This window comes from Vicugna pacos, chromosome 22 (genome assembly GCF_048564905.1).
Source record: "Vicugna pacos chromosome 22, VicPac4, whole genome shotgun sequence".
NCBI classification, from domain to species: Eukaryota; Metazoa; Chordata; class Mammalia; order Artiodactyla; family Camelidae; genus Vicugna; species Vicugna pacos.
The window spans coordinates 18,501,239-18,520,368 of NC_133008.1; the positions used below are offsets into that span (position 1 = coordinate 18,501,239).

A 19,130-nucleotide genomic window follows, 5' to 3' on the forward strand; every position below is an offset into this window, starting at 1 on the left:
TTTCTTAGATATACTAACAAGGTCACTTCTCTTGATGTACATTTTACATAAGGGCAAGGTATCAATCCTACAGTTCATTTACAGCTGAGAGAAGCCCAGAGGCTCAGAATGATTTATTAATGACATTTTCTTTAAATAAGCTCTCTTTATAAGTCCATAATATAGTCAAAAGGGAAAAGGGGAATAAGATAAACTTATTGGACATCACTGAAGGCTGCTAGACAACCAAACATGACTCTGAAATTTAATAACTAAAAGAAAAAAAAAGGTCAGTATATACTACACCTTTCTAGGGTAAGTATCTTAAGGCAATGAAAACAGCTTTAGTGAAGGAAACAAAGTTCTTCTATCTAAAAAAAATTCCAGCTAATGAATGCAGAAGAAATGACAGAATTAAAAAATCAGCATTTCACAATCTTTAATGAAATACACAACCCCACGCAGTGGTCATTGTGTTAGATTGCTCAGCTGCTGTAACAAAGTGCCACAGATTGGGTGGCTTTCAAGAGCAGAAATTTACTCTCTCACAGTTCTGAAGGCTGCTAGTCTGAAATGAAAGTGTCAGCAGGGCTATACTTCCCATGTGACTCTGGACAGAATCCCCCCTGCATATTCTTCCCTCTGGCTGGTGGCCCCATCACTCCTTGGTGTTCCTTGGTTTGCAGCTGTGTAATTCCAATCTCTGCCTCCGCCATCACGTGGTGTTCTACCTCTGCCATCACGTGGTGTTCTACCTCTCTGTCACTGACTTCACGTGACATTTTCTGCATGGTAATATTCTGAGCTTGCTTTCTTGTATGTGCAGTTTGCTTTTGTTTTTCCCCTCCCTATTTTCTATAATGAACAACCGTGATCTTTTTTTTTTTAATCAGGAAATTAAAAAAAATTGTCTTCTGGCCATGCTGGTTTCACCTGGGAAGTAAAAAGGACCAAAAACTGATCAGACATAATGTTCAATTGCAGGCATCCAGAGAGAGTCCTATAACTGAACAAACAGACCTGCTTTCACTGACAACAAAAGCATTTATGTCCAAAGAGAGCACAATTGTTCCCTTACGAAGGCTGAGAGCATGACATATATAAAGTAGAGTGAAGCAGGTTAAAAAAAAAACAAAACTGAATAGACGGGCCCAAGTTTCTCAAAAAGCACAAGGAAGACCAAATAAGTACTTGACAAAAGTGGTCATCAGATATGCATTAAATCCAGGGTTCAAAAACATGTGTTTAGTTGGTTGTGAATTAACACTAAAGGTAAAAGAAAAGGTGGCTTGGTATTAATAAACATATTTCTTACTTAACCTACTGAAGAAGGCTATCCGGAGATTGAAGCATCCCACCACCCTGTTCTCCACGCTTGGGTGTGGGCATCCTCACACATCTGCACTGGAAAGTATCAACAAGCTGCTAACAGGGACCACCGGTTCCGTGTCAACACAGAGGGTCAGATGTGAGGCTCTGTCACCACTTCTGAAAGGTCTCATTTCAGACTATCCTCTACCTACTCCCTTTCAATGACAGACCTAAGAAGGGTTTTCACACTTGAGAAGACCTCTTCCAACAAGATCCTATTCAAAGTCCCTCAGAATTGATCCAGCTGTTACAGACTGAACTGCATCCCCGCCAAATTCATATGTTGAAGCCCTAACCCACACCATGGCTATTGCTGAACACAAAGCCTTCAAGAAGATAATAAAGTTTAAATGAGGTCACAGGGGTGGGGCCCTAATCTGATAGGACTGGTGTCCTTCTAAGAAGAGGAAGAGGTACCAGAGCATGATCTCCATGCACACACAGAGAAAAGGCCATGTAAGCACTCAGCAAGGAGTCACCCACCACGTGCCAGCCAGGAAGAGGCTTCACCAGAAACCCACCCAGACAGCACCTTGATCTGGGACTTCCAGCCTCCAGAACTGTGAGAAAATCACTGTCTGTTTAAGCCACCCAGTGTGTGATAATCTTGTTACGGCAGCCAGAGTCAATTAACACATCACCCTTTCTTTTTAACACAAAAATTTAATCATGCCACATTTAAGAATCTAAGGAAACAGATTCTACAGCAGTCAGACTGCCCAAGTTTTGAACTTCTACTTCCTAATTCTCTTTTCATAAAGATAAAGCTCAAAGGGGATATTTTCCTCCAATATGGATATGTTCATAACACTTAATGGATTCCTTTATTCTGACTTGACTGTCTGTCTGTGGAACTAGATATGTAAGAGTCAAAATAACTTCCTTTGATTACCAAATAAATGCACAATGAAAATACGCAGAGCCATCTGGGTCTACACAAGCCAATCCTAGAGATCATGTTCCCTTTAAGACTGCTTAGGTTTGAATTATAGAAAAATGGTGGGACAATTCTTTGATTTGTTCAGCTGTGATGCTGAGAAACACAAAAGGGATCATGGAGATTTTATCTTTGACACCAACAGAAAAGAACCTCCATTGGAAAGCAAAATGCTTTTATGCTTCAATGCTCTCGAAAACGACCAGAAAGTCACTCTAAAATTTACTTCTGAAAAGGTGTCAGGTTTGTATTGACCTCATGGGAGCCAGATTTTGGTTAATTAGAAGCTCATCTATGAACAGACATCTGAAAGTTGAATGAGGAACCGAAACAACCTTTTAGACAGCTTTCTCTTCATCTGCTGTCTGACAGAGCAGTCAGTCTTGGGATCTGTCCCTCCCCCCCACCTTTTTCTTTTTTTCAGATAGAAAAGTCCAGCTTTTGCCACAACATACACTCAGTGAGCTGGTGCCTTCTGGAGGGCAGGCTTTGTTGGCCTCTTTTATTGATTTACTTGACCCTAGAATTACAGAGTAAATAGCATTCTGTTCAAGCTGAAAACGAGAAACTACACTCCCAACACTGTCCATACCAATCTAAACCCTTCACTGATTTAAAAAAAAGAAAAAGAAAGGCAACAACGAAACAACAAAAACAACAGGCAGCAAGCCAAAGGCAAGACCATTATAAACAAAATGATCTGTTTTAGAAGAAAGACCTGGATTCTCCACCCTTAATTTAAAAATTATCAAAAACAAGTTTCTTTTGTATAGCACAGGGAACTATATTCAGTATCTTGTAATAACCTGTAATTAAAAAGAATACGAAAACAAATACATGTGTGTATATGCATGACTGGGACATCGTGCTATACACCTGAAATCAACACATTGTAACTGACTGTAGTTCAAAAATAAATAAATAAATAAATGATCATGTATTAAGCTAATAATCATATAGTCTCTTTATATGGTAAATAAAAGGGGGGACCAGGAAAAGCATTAGGGATGGAGCAAACGTGTGGTTATGTTAGGGGGAGGGGACCCTTGATTCCCCTCCTTGACCTACCATGATTTCATCCTGCTACACTGACTGCTGACAATAGTGTTTGTAATATAACAGACGACATTGCAATTAAGAGTAACAAGTGAGACCTATGAGACCTATATACGCGATTCTTCTCGCTACCTGGTATTAAGTTATACATTTCTTTTCACTTGTATATTGCCCTCGAGCACCACCAGAATCAAACCCACGAAAGGCAGGGTTTACATCTCAGTCACCTCCATTTCCTCAGTATTTCATGAATAAATGAATGAATGAATGAATGAAACGCAAGAGGTTGAGATTGTTGCATTTGCCCTCAGCAAGTCCCTAAAGATGAAGTAAGAACTGAAGTGATCTGGAGAGGAGGGGAAATGGAACTGCTACAATCAGAATGTTATCCCTTGATCGTTAGGGAAAAGCTAGAAAAATCCACCCGGTATAAAAAGGATAAATCTTGTTGGGGGCTATCAAAGGATACTACCGCCCATCACAAATGATGCATATATAAACCATAATATCAATACAATGGGAAGCTGTACAGCCATTTAAAAAAAATCAGATCACAGAATATATTTCAAGGGCAAAAACCAGTAACTGCATGCAGATAGGTGAAAATGGCAGGCAGCAAATGTATCATGTGGTTCCATTTATTTAATAATCTGAAATCCCTCATCACTATATACTCAGGAATCATCATTAGATTAATTCCCTGTGATTAGATTTCTTTGCACTTATTGCTGCTTTTAGAGGTGTCTGCATTCGGAGATGTATTAATTCTTCATTAGGGATTGCTTCATGGTGTTCAGAAGAAAGACTCTGCCTCAGTCAGAAGCTCACAACTGGATCATAGGGCTGCATTTAATGCCCGCATATTCACATCCTCTACCCTTTGGAGGCAGCATGGGTGGATAAAAGCAATTCTTTTTTTAGAAATGGAACTCTTTAAGAAAACAAAAATAAGTCTAATAATAGAGTCTGTCAACCTCCTGGGACCCAGCCAATAGCAACGTGGTTCTTCTAATTATCCTCAGACCCTGGTCCTTTTCTCTCCTATCTTTTCGTATGTGTGGATCAGAGTCTTGCCTCCCTTGCCTCCCATTTGTCCATCACAGAGCTCTGTGCTTCTTGCAGGTGCAAAGGGAAGGCTCCCATCAAGGGGAGGATCGGGTCCCCGCTAGGACCTTATGTGCACCCAGAAACCGTCTCAGACTGAAACTAAACATCTCCTTATAGCTGCACATCTACTAGTGCCTGCCACATAGAGTCGTCTCAAGGACACGTGTGAATCCCAACGTTAGATGCGTGGGATGGGGCTGGGGAGATGTTCCTGGAAGGGGTCCTCTTAAACTAAACAAACTTAAGATTTATCTGAGGAGCTAATTGAATGAGAAGTTTCCACACCTCGCTCCCAAGTATCTTTTTCAGTAGGTCATTCTTAATGCTTACATTGAATAGGTTTCTGCTTCAGATGGCCCCCAGGTCACACTCAGAAATAGTGCTTCTAAACCTTACCTAATGACACAGGATGGACAGTGTGGCCAGCAGGAGTGCCTCAAAATCTTACCCCATCTCTGGTTGAAGTGAAGTCAAGAGGTTTGCCTCCAGCTAGCTGTGGGATGAAAAAAATAGACTTTCTGAGCATTTAGGATTTAAATCTCATTTCCTCCTTTCCACAGCATGTGTGACAGTGTTCTCACCTGGGAACTTTAGGCAATGCTGTTTAGCATTTACAGTTTATTTTACTCAGTAATTATTCACAAAGTGTTTTATAGCATCCATTTGATGTCCCCAGCTTGACCATAAACTCCTGGGGTAGTTGGAAGGCTCAAATTTTTTTTTTTTAATTTAATGAGATGGAAAGAGAGAAAACTCCTTACTCGGTGCTGTTGACAACAGTGCATCCAAGGTCACCAGGTGTATATTTCATACTACTTCATTCAGCTCTAAATCTGCAGTTAAGTTCCTTTTAAATTGGAGACCAAGAGTAGGAATATCAAGTGGAGAATATTAACCTTTTTAAAGTAAAGAAACTTACTATGTCATAATCAGAGGAAGTTTTGTTTTAATGCAGTGGTCCTCAAAATGCGGTCCACAGCTAGCGGAGTTAAAGGGACCTTGTCAAAAATGCACATTCTCAGGCCCCTCCCAGACCCACTGAAACTCTGACAGTGCACCCAGACATCTGGTTTTTAACAAGTCCTCCAGGGACTGATTCTGTCTTACTCAGCTCAGGCTGCTACATCAAATACCACAAACTGGTGAGGGCGAGAGCTGGGGGAATTAAACAACAAACATTCATTGCTCACAGTCTGGAAGCTAGGAAGTCCAAGATCAAGGTGCTGACATATTTGGTTCTTGATGAGGGCTCTCTTCCTGGTGTGTAGATGGCTGCCTTCTGTATGCATACTCATGTGGCTTTCCTAGCTGCTCTCTCTCTTCCTCTTCTTATAAGGGCACTAAATACTATTATGAAGGGTGCCACCCTCAAAACGAGTGTAAACCTAATAATCTTCCAAAGGCCCTAACTCCAAATACCATCACATTGAGGTTTAGGGAGTTCAACATATGAATTTCAGGGGGACACATTTAGTCCATAACACATTCCAATGCACATTTAAATTTAAGACTGGGGTTGGAAGGGATGGGGGAATCTGCTCTGTTATGCATTTTAAACAAACAACAAAAAACACTTGAAGACTATAAAACAATAAAACTAGCATGTAATCGAAGTGTACAACCTGCTTGCTAGAAACACTTTTCATGAAGTGTCAGATGTGCATGAAGAGATTCCCCATATATATGTATAAAATAAATGCACAGAAACGAAAATATTTCTGTTGCATTTTATAAAATGCTTTGTCTCACTTGATCTCAATGGAGTCTCCTAACTTCCCTGAGATGAAAATTAAGTCCTATTTTCCTATTTTACAGCTATAGGTACGAAGTTCAGAGATGACCTGGGGCAAGTCACATGGGTGCACAAGGCTACTTAAATTCTCTATTCACTTTCCTCCACCAAAAAGCATTTCCTTCTTTTATTGTAACAAATGAATTCTCCTGGTCGTTCACCATGTTTCCTAAGGATGGGGGTAAATGCTATCCTCCAGAGCTCCTTGCTGGTTTGTTTGCTGTCTGCAGACCTTTCCTTCATTCACGAATTAACAGCTTGTCCTCATATTAACCAGATGGATGGCTGCACCTGGTTAATTGGAGTTGTAAGATGGATAAGTAGATTAAAGAGCACGGTGGCTGGAGTGCTCACTGCTGGCCAGACATAATTAAGAAAGCAGGAATGAGCGGATTCTACTGAGGCTTCAGCGAGGGAAAGGCTCAGTGGACTGATTTCCTGGAACTGCTTCAACTGCTAAATTATGAGAAGCCCTCCTCGCTGCCGCACTGGGAGAACGTTGAAATTCTGCTGCTGAGAAGGCACAAATTCTCCTCTTTCCCTGAGATGTTCAGCATTTAAATCAATGTTTCTCAGAGTGTGTCTATTGACCACCTATCTCAGAATCATCTGAAAGTTTATTAAAAATGCATATTTCTGGACCTCACCCAAAACCGACTAATTTAAGGGGTGGGGGTTGATGGTAGTGGCCAGGAGTCTCACCAATAACAACCTTCCTTCTAAAATTGGGAACCACTGATTTATTGCTATCCTCAAATATGTAGTATTTCTAGAATCACCTAAAAAAGACTGCACAAATCCATACTTTGTGACCAATAACTCCCCTTGGCTACCAAAATATCCAGCAATTGAATCTCCAAAACCCCAGAAGTCCTTGACAAAGCAAAGAATCTATGTCAGAACCCGAGAAGGTTTTATCTCAGAAGCCTTGTGCAACGCTTGTTAGAAATACACATTGCCGGCCTCAGCCCAGAACCAGTGAATCAGAAATTCTGGGGGCGGAGCACCCTCTGGACAAAGCTGAGGACCACTGCTCTAGACTGGTACTGCTCCACCTTCAGTGCACATATGAACCATCTGGGGGTCTTGTTAAAATGCAAATTGTTTCACTAGGTTTGGGAGCCAAAAGGCTCCCAAGCTATGTTCATGGACCACACTAGGAGTAGCGAAACTCTAGGTCATTTATCTAATGTCATGAGAGAAAATTCATATGGAAAAAAAGAAAAAAAAGAGCAGGTCCCCAGGCCTAGGCTGAAATGGTCGGTCAACCCACATACTCCAACCACAGAAAGTGTAGCAGCTAAAATATCACCAGCTGGCTTTGAGCTCCAAGTACTACGGATGCATTTGGCCTGACTGGCCCACAGGCCATCCTCCATAAACGCTGACACCCGGGATCACGCATTTTTACGTGACTAGGAAAGGAAGCCAAAAGTGGCTTCGCAAGGATCAAATTCTGGCTTGTCCTCCGTCCGCTAATAGGCTCTGGTAAATTGTACCAACTCTCTCTAGAGTGACACTGCGGTGTAGACAGCTCTGGTCAGGGACTTGGGGACCCCCTATTCTCGTCCCAGCTCCTGTCTCTTCACTGGGCCTTGACTTCCTCACAAACTGAACGATGGGTTTGGGACCTTTGCCTGCCCCTGGAAGTCTGCGGTTCGATGGCCCATTCAGTCTTTTGTATTTATTACACTTGCTGTTCTGCTTCTGGAGCTGAAGACTGTCACTGCGCAACCTTTGCACTTGAGTTCAGTGACAGCACAGTTCTGCTCCTCTGAGCCAGCCTCGGTTGCTGGTCCAGGGAACGCAAACTTCGGCAACACGTGTATGAATTCAGACGCTACATGCTTCTTGCACTTGGACTTTTCACCTTTACCTCGGTATGTTTTAAATTATTCAGCCTTGACGTTCCATCACACTAAAATGCCTAATTTGGAGTATCATCACATACAAGATTAGTTTGCCTGGCTGTCAAGGATTTACTAAGTAGCCCACGTCCACTGAGATGAGGCATGTATAAATTAGAGAGTGCGGATTTGCTTCTAAAAGGAACCTACCAGAATAATTTGTGCAATAAAGACTTTGAATAGCTAGTAGGTTTATAGAATTTCTCTAGTGTAATTAGGAGAGGCATTGTTGTGTAATGAAGAAAATTAATTAGAACTAAGTGTTTAGGGAATGTCTGGTTAGGTAACCAAAGGCATATTTGCAGCCTAATTGTTTTTTGGCAGCTGGAGGCATTTTATACCCTTTCTGAGTGTTTAGTTAATGGATATTTTAACATGCCTTACTGTTTGCTTTTCCTTAAATTTAAACTTCCATATTAAAAAAAAATTCATCAAAGGTTTGAACCAAGTGTATATTCCACTGGAAAAATGCCTCAGTTACCTGATTTATTTGATCATACTGTCTGCCAAATGTTAATTATTTTCAGAGGAAGTCCATATTGAGGCTAATTGGTATGCCCTCCTGTACCATATATAATTACCGAGTTCTACTGTATGCTTACAAGACACAAACACCAAAACATTTTCTAATATTTTGCCAATATTTCTTCTAACCTGCAACCAGCTCACAAATATTCTGTCTCGGGTCTTCTCTGGAACGAGGCAGAGTTTTTGAAAATACAGTACATTTTAAAATAAGATGGATTACCTATCCAGTTGGTTGGTAACTTTTTGAATATGCATAAAATTCTTAAGCAGACGTAGATTCGAATTCTAGTTCTGTCACTTACTGTGTGATCTTCGGAAAATTATTTAAACTATCTAAGGCTTAGTTTCATGATATGTAAATGAAGACAATAAGCCTTATAGGGTTATTGTGAAAATTAGACAAAATAAGTGTATTTTATTAAATTAGGACATTTTTGGTATCGAGAGAAATCTGACATGAAATAACTTCAAATGACATCAGAGAGGGAAATAGCTTTTGTTTAGAATAATTTTATATTTCCAAAAGAACTACAAAAATACTAGTTTCCCTATACCCTTCAGCCAGCTTCAAATATACACAATTTAGCTGTCATAAAATTATTAAAATCAGAAAATTAATATTGATGAAAATATCTTAATCTACAAACCTGATTAAAATTTTAGCAATCATCTTTTTCCAGTCCAGGAGCCCAAATTGCCTCTAAGTTTCATATCCCCTTGGCCTCCACCAATCTGGGAACGCTCCTCAGCTTTTTTCATTCTTATCAGCCGAGGGGGGCTGAAGAGGGATTTGAAGAGGTGAGCTGCCCAACCAGAAAAATGCGCAAGGAGCCACCATACCGTAAAACAAAACTGCTCGAGGAGCTGACGTAGAGCAAAACAACACTCCATTCTAGTTCAGCAAGATGGCGTGCGCCCGCGAGGCGCGCTTGTCCTGCTTTTATCTGTTTTGCCCGCACACGCGCAGTGTTCGTTTCTTTGTCCGTACGGCTTACCTAATGCTACTAGCGCATGCGCACCTTTACTTTCTTTGTTCATCAGGCTTACATAACTGGCGCATGCGTAGTGTTTACGCTACTGGCGCATGCGTACATTTACCTCTTACCAGGCGTAAGCTATTGTGAACTTTGGGCTGGGCCCCATGGCCTATTCACTTAAGGCTGCGGACAGTTCTCTTGACCTCAACAGGTTTGAAGAATACTAGCCATTTTGTAGAAGCCCCTCTATTTGAGTTTGATATTTTCTCATGATTTGGAGTGAGGTTATGCGTTTTGGTGAGAATACCACAGAAGTGCCCTTGTATCCTTCTTAGTGCATCATACCAGGAGCCACATGTCAGTATGTCTCACTGCTGTGATGTTAACTTTGATCACCTGGTCCATCTGGTATCTGCATGGTTTCTTCACTGTAGAGTTCCTAATTTTTCCTTTGGAAGTATTTTGTAAGAATACCTTGTGACTGTGCAAATATGCTTTTTTCTCATCATAATTTTGCCCACTCATTTTAGCATCCCTCAGTGACTATTGCCTACAACAATTATTACTGTGGTGTTTGGCAAATGGTTTCTATTTCCACCATGCATCTCACATTTATTAATTGGAATTTTACTGTGAGGAAGAGCTGTCCCATCTCACTGATTCATTTGTTTATTCAAGTATTTATTTACTGATATATGGACTCAAAAATACTTATTCTATAGGATGTAATCCATTACTATCTTTTTATTTTATTTTATTGCTAAAATCGCCCCAGATTGGCCATTGGAAGATCTTTCAAGTTGGTTCCTGTGTCTTTTTTGACATGCCCCTGGTTTGTCTGTCTGTTTGTTTGTTTAAGTCGTTCCTCACTTTCTGGCACTTTCGATAATTCCAGCTTTGGAATGAGCCAGTTCTCCAAGAAAACTCAATGTCATTTCAAGTTCAAGGCAATGAAGCTGGTTTTAAGCACAGCTGAATCAAAGGGTTCAACTGATGTCATTAGGAATTCAAATCTTTCAAACTTTTGGCTCTACTATTCTCAGTTTCATTCTTAGGCAAGTGCTTACACATTGTGGCCAAGATGGCTGCTAATGCTTACTCTTACAACCATTTTTCCTAAAGGAAAAAAAAAACTCCTGATAGTCATAGTAAAAGTCCAGTGGAGAGGTCATATTAGCACTGTTACGGAAATGACAGGCCAGCCAAGAAACAAGCACCACTCGGAGGGCTGGAGTATTCAGATTTATTACGCCGGCGGGCTCAGAGGGGCTTCTGCTCCGAAGCTCTGAGCACCTCCAAGATGTGTGCATGAGGTTTTATAGGGTTAATTACAAGCTTGGGGTATTTGGCCAATAGGCATGGAACAGCTTTAGCAACATCATTATCACAAAAGTAGAGGCAGGGAGGCAGGAAACCAACATTTCAAGGCCAGATATGTCTCTTTGAAAACCCAGCTGGCTAGCAAAAAAAAAACATGAATAGGGAATCAGCAAACCAACAATAATTAACTCAGATTTACAAGTTAGCCCAGCAGAACTCAGATTAGTAATCCGACACTTGTTACACTTAGATTTGTGAGTTAGCTTGTTAGCCAGCTGGGCTTTTCCTTCACAGCACAACCTGGGTCATATGCCCACCTCTGATCCAATCTCTTTGCCCAGGGAATGGAGTGCTTTGCCCAGGTGTGTGTCACACGACCACAGGCAGGCAAGAGACATTAGTCCCATGAGAACCACATGGAATGGTGTTTCCTCAAGAAACGGCTTTGATAAGATCTGCATGGGTTTCCACCATGCGTTACATCTATAAAGCTCTTCACTTAGTAAAATATATAGTGAATATACCTGTTTGGTGTTAAAACGGTAAGGTAACAATGCAAAATAACTGATTTCCCTATAATGGAATCCTACGAAGCTATTAAAAATAATGGAGCAGATGTAAATGCATAGCTATAAAATGACCTAAAAAACATATTATCCAGTGGAAAAAAAGCAAGATACATCACAGTATATAGGGCAAGCTTTCACCTGTATTTTAAAAAGGAGTATAAATTCATGGTCAATCTCTGCACAGGCTATCTCTGGAAGGATATCTGAATAATCGGTAGTTTGCAAATAGTGGTTGTTCCAAAAACATTAATATGTTTGTGCAGCATTTTTACATGTTTGATTCTCATCTCTTATTAGATTTCAAGATTCTTTAGGACAGAGATCATGTTCCTCTTGATAGTTCATGTGCACAGGAAATTTCACTTAGTAGATACACGATAAATGGCTGTAGATTAACATGCTTAGATTTACATACAGTAAAGCCAAGTAAAGAGAGGAGTGTAGAGACAAAGATTTGTCCAACTGAAGCTGAAAATAATGTGAGGACTTATTTGAGGAGGCACTTGAATACAACAAACTTTTCATACTCTTATTTCGCATAAATAAGTGTAGTGAGAACTTGGCCAGATCCTGTGCATTCTACTGGCTGTTGAGATAAATCTAAGAGAAAAGATACCTTTCCATTCTGTCCCCAGAAAACGGGTTACTCATCATGTTTATCCTGCAACCCAGTCTTGCACACAGACATCTGCAGTTAGATTTGCTATTGTAAAATTAATAGCCCGTGTGGTTCCCAGAAAGGGAACTTCCCACCGCACAGTGCATAGTTAGAAACAGCTGGCCCCACGGCCAGGGACCATGCTGACTGCTGCCGAAGCATTTTCCATGGGTCATTGCCATTCTTGGAGCAGCGGACCTGCCCACCAGCTCTTCATGATATGATACAAACCCACAGGCAGGTGGTTGCTGCTCCACTTCATTTCTTCATTCAAAACATTTCCTGAAGATCGTATCAATGAGCTACATGTAAAGTGAAATATAAACAAGTTCCAGATCAAAAACAAGTCCATCTAAGAACCTGTGACTGGGTACAACTTCAGAGATAGTGTCATCCTTGCCTAAGTGGACTGAATTGTTGAAAATTCTGACAGTCTGAAAAGTCACACTGCCTGATGGTATACAAGAGAAAGGCAACTAGTAAACCACTTTCCTCATCAACGTGAGTAAACAGTTGGTAGAGGGGAGGGTATAGCCCAGTGGTAGAGTGCATGTTAGTATGCACAAGGTCCTGGGGTCAATTCCCAGTACCTTTTTAAAAAATGAAATAATAAATAAATTTTAAAAGTTAAAAAAATCAGCTGATTTCATTTGCAAATTATGTCGTTAAGGAGAGAACATTAAGGAAGCAAAAGGGTTAGCTAACACTTAAAACTTTTTCAAGGACCTACTATAGCCACTAATGTTTCTGGGGGTTTTCTTCACACAAATAGTCCCATTTTACTGCTGTGGAAACTAAAGCTCAGAGAAGTCAGTTAACTTGCCCCAGGTCAAACAGCCATTGAAATGTCAGGGTCTGCATTTAGGATCTGACCTAAAGCAACAATTAGTTCTCCCAATTCTGCCGGTAGGTGAAAAGCAGACTCAGGGGCCAGATTGCCTGGGCGTGAATCCTGACTCCATCGCTTGTCAGTGGTGAGATTTAAACATGCTTCTCATTTATCATCACTGTGTCTCCCTTACTTCCATTTGTAAAAGACACAAGAACACAAGAATAGCAACTACCCAAAAGGGCTGTTTTGAGCATGAGTGGATTTACACAAGTAAAAGGTACTCAGTAAGCAATACTGTTACTAAGTCAGCGAGAGATGCTGACTCCGGAGAAACTCAGGACAAACGTACTTTGATGAGAAATAGAAAGGGGCGTGGATGAAACTGTAAATCAGAGGAAGGGAGATCAAGGCAAGAGAAACAATGTGGTGGTCTCAGCCATGACCTGCGGTGGGACTTGGGGGGTGGGAGTGGGAAACAGCTCCCCAAGAGAGAACATGGACCCATGACGATGGATAGAACATTAATGAAGCCAGACTTGCAATCAGAGTTGTCCTGTGGCTGGGAATACCCTGAAGTTTGTTTTTCAGTGGCTTTGCTGTTGTTATTGTTCCGTATTCTTTACACAGAAAAGACATTGCTTTGTTGAAACATCTCAAAAGCAATTGTGTAAAAAGTGAAGTCTATGCAATTTGAACTCCTGGGAGAGATTCAGTCTACCTTCCTCAGCTCATACACAGGCTTCTGGAAACAAAGCACCAACTTTGATTCCTAAATGAGCATCCGTCCCCATGGTTCCGTTACTCAAAGCTTCCAGCAGCACAGAACCTAATAGTTCATGCTCCACAGCTGGGTTCTGAGCCTGGGGCATCCAATGACTTTTGAGAGAGCTTCGTGATGGGTTTGCTTCCACGGGATTTGGATCAAGATGAAAAATGAGCCCAGGGTTATTTGGAAACAGATCGTATTTAAGAGACCTTCAAACACTTCACAAATAAAACATGGTCTATGAATATTGTATAATACCCTTCTAATAACTTCCCACTCACCAGTGTTTATCACAGGAGGAGAATCAGCAACCGGTAGACCCATACTTCAAAAGTTAGGAAATGGAGGACAAAATCCAAGTGGTTCGAGACAGTTGAAAATCACTTTACTCAGAGGGGAATAGCAGTTCATAAGGGAAGGAAATTGCATTTGAATTTCCCAGCATTGTGATAAAAGTATTCTATCTAGATGATGCCTATTTTTGACAGTATCCCCAGCCTTCAGCTCCCAGTCCATCAACCCTTGTCCCCACCAACTCATTATCAGCCATCCATGGAGCCTGCATGGTTCTGTTGTCGCGGGGATGGGGTTATGCAGATCGAAGATCATCTGTCTATCTTTAATGCATAAAGTAGAAACCAAATGCAATAAATAAGCTCATGGACACTTAACAACTAAATGCCTTTTCAATCACCATCCATCACCCTCCTCTCCTGGCACTGGTGCTAACCCTGACCTTTTGTTGTGGAGCAGAGCTGCCCTTTAGGACCTGCTCCACATTAGTGAGTCACATCTGCCATTTTTGCATTGCAGACCTGCTGGCTTAAAAATCAGCATTTATAAAGAAGCGTGTGAAGCAATAAAGAGCCAGGACAGAAATGTAATAAACAATGTTTTGAATTACATTTTGGACATTTAAAAAAAATGTTCTGGGCTCAATTTCCTAAGGCATTTGCATTTGTAATGAAAAAAAAAAACCGTCTCTGAGCTTCCAGTCTCAGGTTAACAGCCCCTTTTATGTTGTAAATTTTTTGTAGGAGCAATTACAAATTGTACACAGATTCATTATTTCTTGAGTACTTTATCAGGACATTTCCCCATACATCTAATTTGTCCTTTCTGAGATGTAACTTGACATAAGGGATTTTCTTAATTGCTTCTGAAGCCCTTCCAAGATAATCAACTGCTTTTTGGAGGATGATAAAAGACAGTAGACAATATTGCCAGTCTGTCTAAGGATCACATGCTGAAGTTTCTGGGTAGGAGATAGCAAAGAAAGGCAACATTTACCTCTGAAGCCATTCAGTATCTCTGTTTTAATTGGTTTCCATTTAAATGGCAGTGCCTATGAATAGCAAGAAGAAATTGCCCCATCTTTATCTGCCCCATTGCAGTGGCTGTCACCTGCGGGGGCAGATGCCAGTCATTATTTACAAATGGACAAAAGTACAGTCTTTGTTATTCTAAAGAGTTCTAACCAAAGATTAAAGGAAAAATAAAATAACCAAATTTGGGGAGGAGAAGAAATGCTATCAAAAGTTGGTTGTGCTCCTGCAACCTTCTGTTTAACAATTTAAGCAAATAATGGAACACATTCATTTTAGGAGAACCTTTTTACCTTGAGTTTTCAAGCTGCCAATTCTAAATAATGTCATATTTTAGTTACAGAACTGCATCTAACGTATACGGTGTATAGAATTATGGTTGCTCACAGCTGTCTATATCCTGACCCTTAGAAACTTACATGGCAAAATAGACTTTGTAGATGTGATTAAGGCTAGTGACCTTGAGATGGGGAGATTATCCTCCATCACTGGGAGACACCCATTTAAGATGCGTCCTTAAAAACTGGAAAAGCTTCCCTGACTGTGGTTAGGGAGAGATGAGACAGAAGGGTTGGAGAGATTCAATGTGAGGACTCAACTGCCTGCTGCTGGCTTTGAAGACGGAGGGAGGAGGCCACAAGCCAAAGAATGTGGTGGCCTCTTGGAGTTGGGAACAACCTTCAGTTTATAACCAGCAACAAAACGGGGGCCTCATTCCCACAGATGCAAGAAACTGAATTCTATCAACTACCTAAACAAGCAGGAAACGTATTCTTCCCTAGAGCCTCCGGAAAGGAATGCAACCTGGAGACAACTTTGATTTTAGTCCAGTGAGACCTGTGCCAGACTTCTGACCTACAGAACTGCGAGATAATACCATTTGTGTTGTTTAAGCCACTATGTTGGTGGTAATTTGTTAAAGGCGCCCAGAAAACCACTAGGCGGTCCAAAGGATAATACCCTGTTCTGGCACCCAGGTCATCTTTGTAGTGCCCAAATACAAGAAATTCCATATTACTTGGATTATCAATTAGCATTTAGTCAGTACCACCCTGTGCAATGGAAACTCAAATTACTGCTTGCTAAAATCAAATTAGATTATGTCTCACAAATGGAAAATATAAAGACTCTAATGTCCTTTCAGGAATCTGACATTATTAACTTAAGAACACTGACTGGGACGGTGGGTAAAGAATGAAAATCATTAGCTTTGTTTTAGATCAACAATATTAAGATGCATGCTGACCCTTAACCATCTCCCCAAAATTTGCTCTTGGCAGAAATTGGCAAATTGATGATTATCAATTTTAAAGCTTAGCCTTGGCAGTCTGTAATAAGAAGTCCATGGGAGTTCAAGGAATGGTTAGATCTTTTCAACTAAAAGATACTCCAAAATGATAAAATTAAATAAACTGGTTGGCAGACTTAAGTGGATCATGGATGATGGATCTGTACTGAGTCATTAAGAACTCAGGAATATTTAGAGGTTGACATTATGAAAGATGACTTTCCTTCGTGCCGCTGAGAGACACGTTATCAAACTAGACAGACGATGGTACCATTTCATATGGTGTTAGCTCACAAAGCACATATTTTTTCCATCATCCATCCTGGTCTTCTAGTTTCACTGTGAACTCTAACCACAGAAGAACAATGATCTGAAGGCAAGACCCTCATCACTCTTTCAACTATCCAACGACTTAATATGTACTAAGCACATAGTCTAGGGGTGATACAGCATAAGGAGAGTAAGAAATTATTCTCTGCCCTTCAACATGCCCAAGTGTTTGACTTCTGGGTAAGTTTTAACATCTCATATTAAAAAATTTTGAAGCCTCTAACTCAAGTTGATGTTTCAAAGGCAACATTTTTGAGTTCTGTAATAAACTAGGGAAAAATTGGAATTGCTCAATAACATGTAGTATGCTTTTCAAAAATTAGAATGAAGATGGGGACCATGGAATGCCGAACAATCATGAGTATGAGCTGAGCAATTTCATGGCCATCTTTTGATATACATCATCTTCAAATAAATACATGAATTTTGATTTATCCATTTTCCAGGTATAAAAGTACATGCATATAAAGTCATGTATCTTGCCATTTGTGTGGCAAAATACAGAACTTTCAGAAGTTGTCAGGCTAAAACAGGTTACAAAAATAATCTATCTTCTTTGAAATCTTCTAAAATTTATTTTCAAATGTAAAAGTATGCTCACTGCAGAAGAGGACTGCTAATGATAAGGTTTTCAAACAGACAGAATTTAATTCAGATTCCAATAGTAATTTATTACAAAGGTTTTGGCAAATTGGCAAGTTGGATATTTCCTTATTTCCTTCTGAAAGTGGCTGAAATGATTATTATTTTGTATTAAAACCCATGTGACACAGTGTGAACTGACTATATTTCAATAAAAATATATATACAAAAAATGTGAAATAAGCAAATACCTTTAGGTTGGACAGTGTTAGGTCAAGTATGTAACATAAAAATTGTCTGATTAAAAAATATTTACAATGCATTCTTTTCCTCATTCAGGTCCATATCTCAAGCAGTTTTCCGATTTTGGTAACAAATTTTTTTTCCTGAATTCACTCCTATTTCACAGACTGACACCCATTCAAGACCTGTAGCATATACGTGAGCTTATAGGTACAATCTGTGGGTGGACAACAGAACATCAAGTCCCACAAACTTGAAAGTTTTAGACACTGGGCCCAATAAAAACATGCTCTAAAGATTCCACACAACCAGAGGAGAGTATATAGCTCAGTGGTAGAGCGCATGCTTAGCATGCATGAGGTCCTGGGTTCAATCCTCAGTACCTCCATTAAAAAAGTAAGAAATAAGTAAACCAAATAACACCCCCCCCCCAAAAAAAATTCCACACAACCAAAAGCACATCTGTTAGAAACTGATTAAAAACTGTGAGTCACTCACTGATACAAGAGAATAAACCCCGCCATGAAAGAATAACTAGTTTTGGTGCTCTTCTGGTTCATGGTGGCCTGTTGGTGCAGTGCCTCGTGGGCTGGGAGGGGGCACATGGTCACTGGCATCCACGCCAGGGCCCAGGGGTCAAGGATACTCAACTGGCTCATGGAGGCCTGCGTGGTGAGGGGAGCAGGGGGAACTTGGTGTGATGGGAAAAATGGTCCTTACAGATGAGCAAATGAGTATGTTGAGAATAGTGGGCACTAGGTTCTTCACTGTCAAACAAAGGAACTACAAACTATAAGAGGAGGGAAGGAAGCCAAGATAAACCCTGTGGAGCAATACTAGAAGTGGAGGCATCAATGTGAATATATGCTTTCTTACATAAAGAGACATCAAAAATGTCAAGATCATGAAAGAGAAAAATAGACCAAAGAACGATTCTAGATTCTGAAGCTAAAGCAGGAGAACAAATGTCATAAGTAATTCTGGCCTGGGCAGCGTTGTAAAGGACATCATTAGGACAATGGACAAAACATGAACAGGGTCTACGGATTAAATGATAATATGATATCCATGTTAACTACTTGACTTCGATGGTTATATGAAGGAGTTACATGGAAGTGTAGTCTTACTTTTAAAAAATGTACACAAGAAGCCAGGAGAGGATATAGCTAAGTGATACTAAGCGATAGAGTGTGTGCTTAGCATGCACGAGGTCCTGGGTTGATTCCTTGTACCTCCATTAAAATAAATAAGCCTAATGATCCCCCATCCCCCCTAAAAAATAACAATAAAAAATACACTTGACTTTATATACTAAATAGGTGAGTAGGTATCATGACTCCAATCTACTCTTAAATGGTTCAGGGAAAAAATTACGCAAGATCATGTGTATCTGTGTAGAGAGAGAAAGAGAAAATGATAGGATAAATGCAGCGAAGTGCTGAAAATTGGAGAACCCGAAAGGGGGAATACAGGTAAACTGTATGGTATCATGCCAACATTCCCTAGGAACTGAAATTTCAAAATGAACAGGGAAAAAAAAAAAAAAGGAAATTCTTTGCAACT

The 19,130-nt window shown here is 40.3% G+C and overlaps 1 long non-coding RNA gene across 1 annotated transcript; it reads right to left on the bottom strand.

The window, feature by feature from the left end:
• Positions 1–401: 401 nt before the first annotated feature.
• LOC140688435 (uncharacterized) lies at positions 402–9,609 on the bottom strand. The gene is made up of 3 exons (XR_012063128.1): positions 9,325–9,609; positions 4,847–4,943; positions 402–912 (listed from the first exon to the last, which is right to left on the bottom strand). It is a non-coding gene; the product is annotated as an uncharacterized lncRNA (long non-coding RNA).
• Between the last annotated feature and the right edge of the window lie 9,521 nt (positions 9,610–19,130).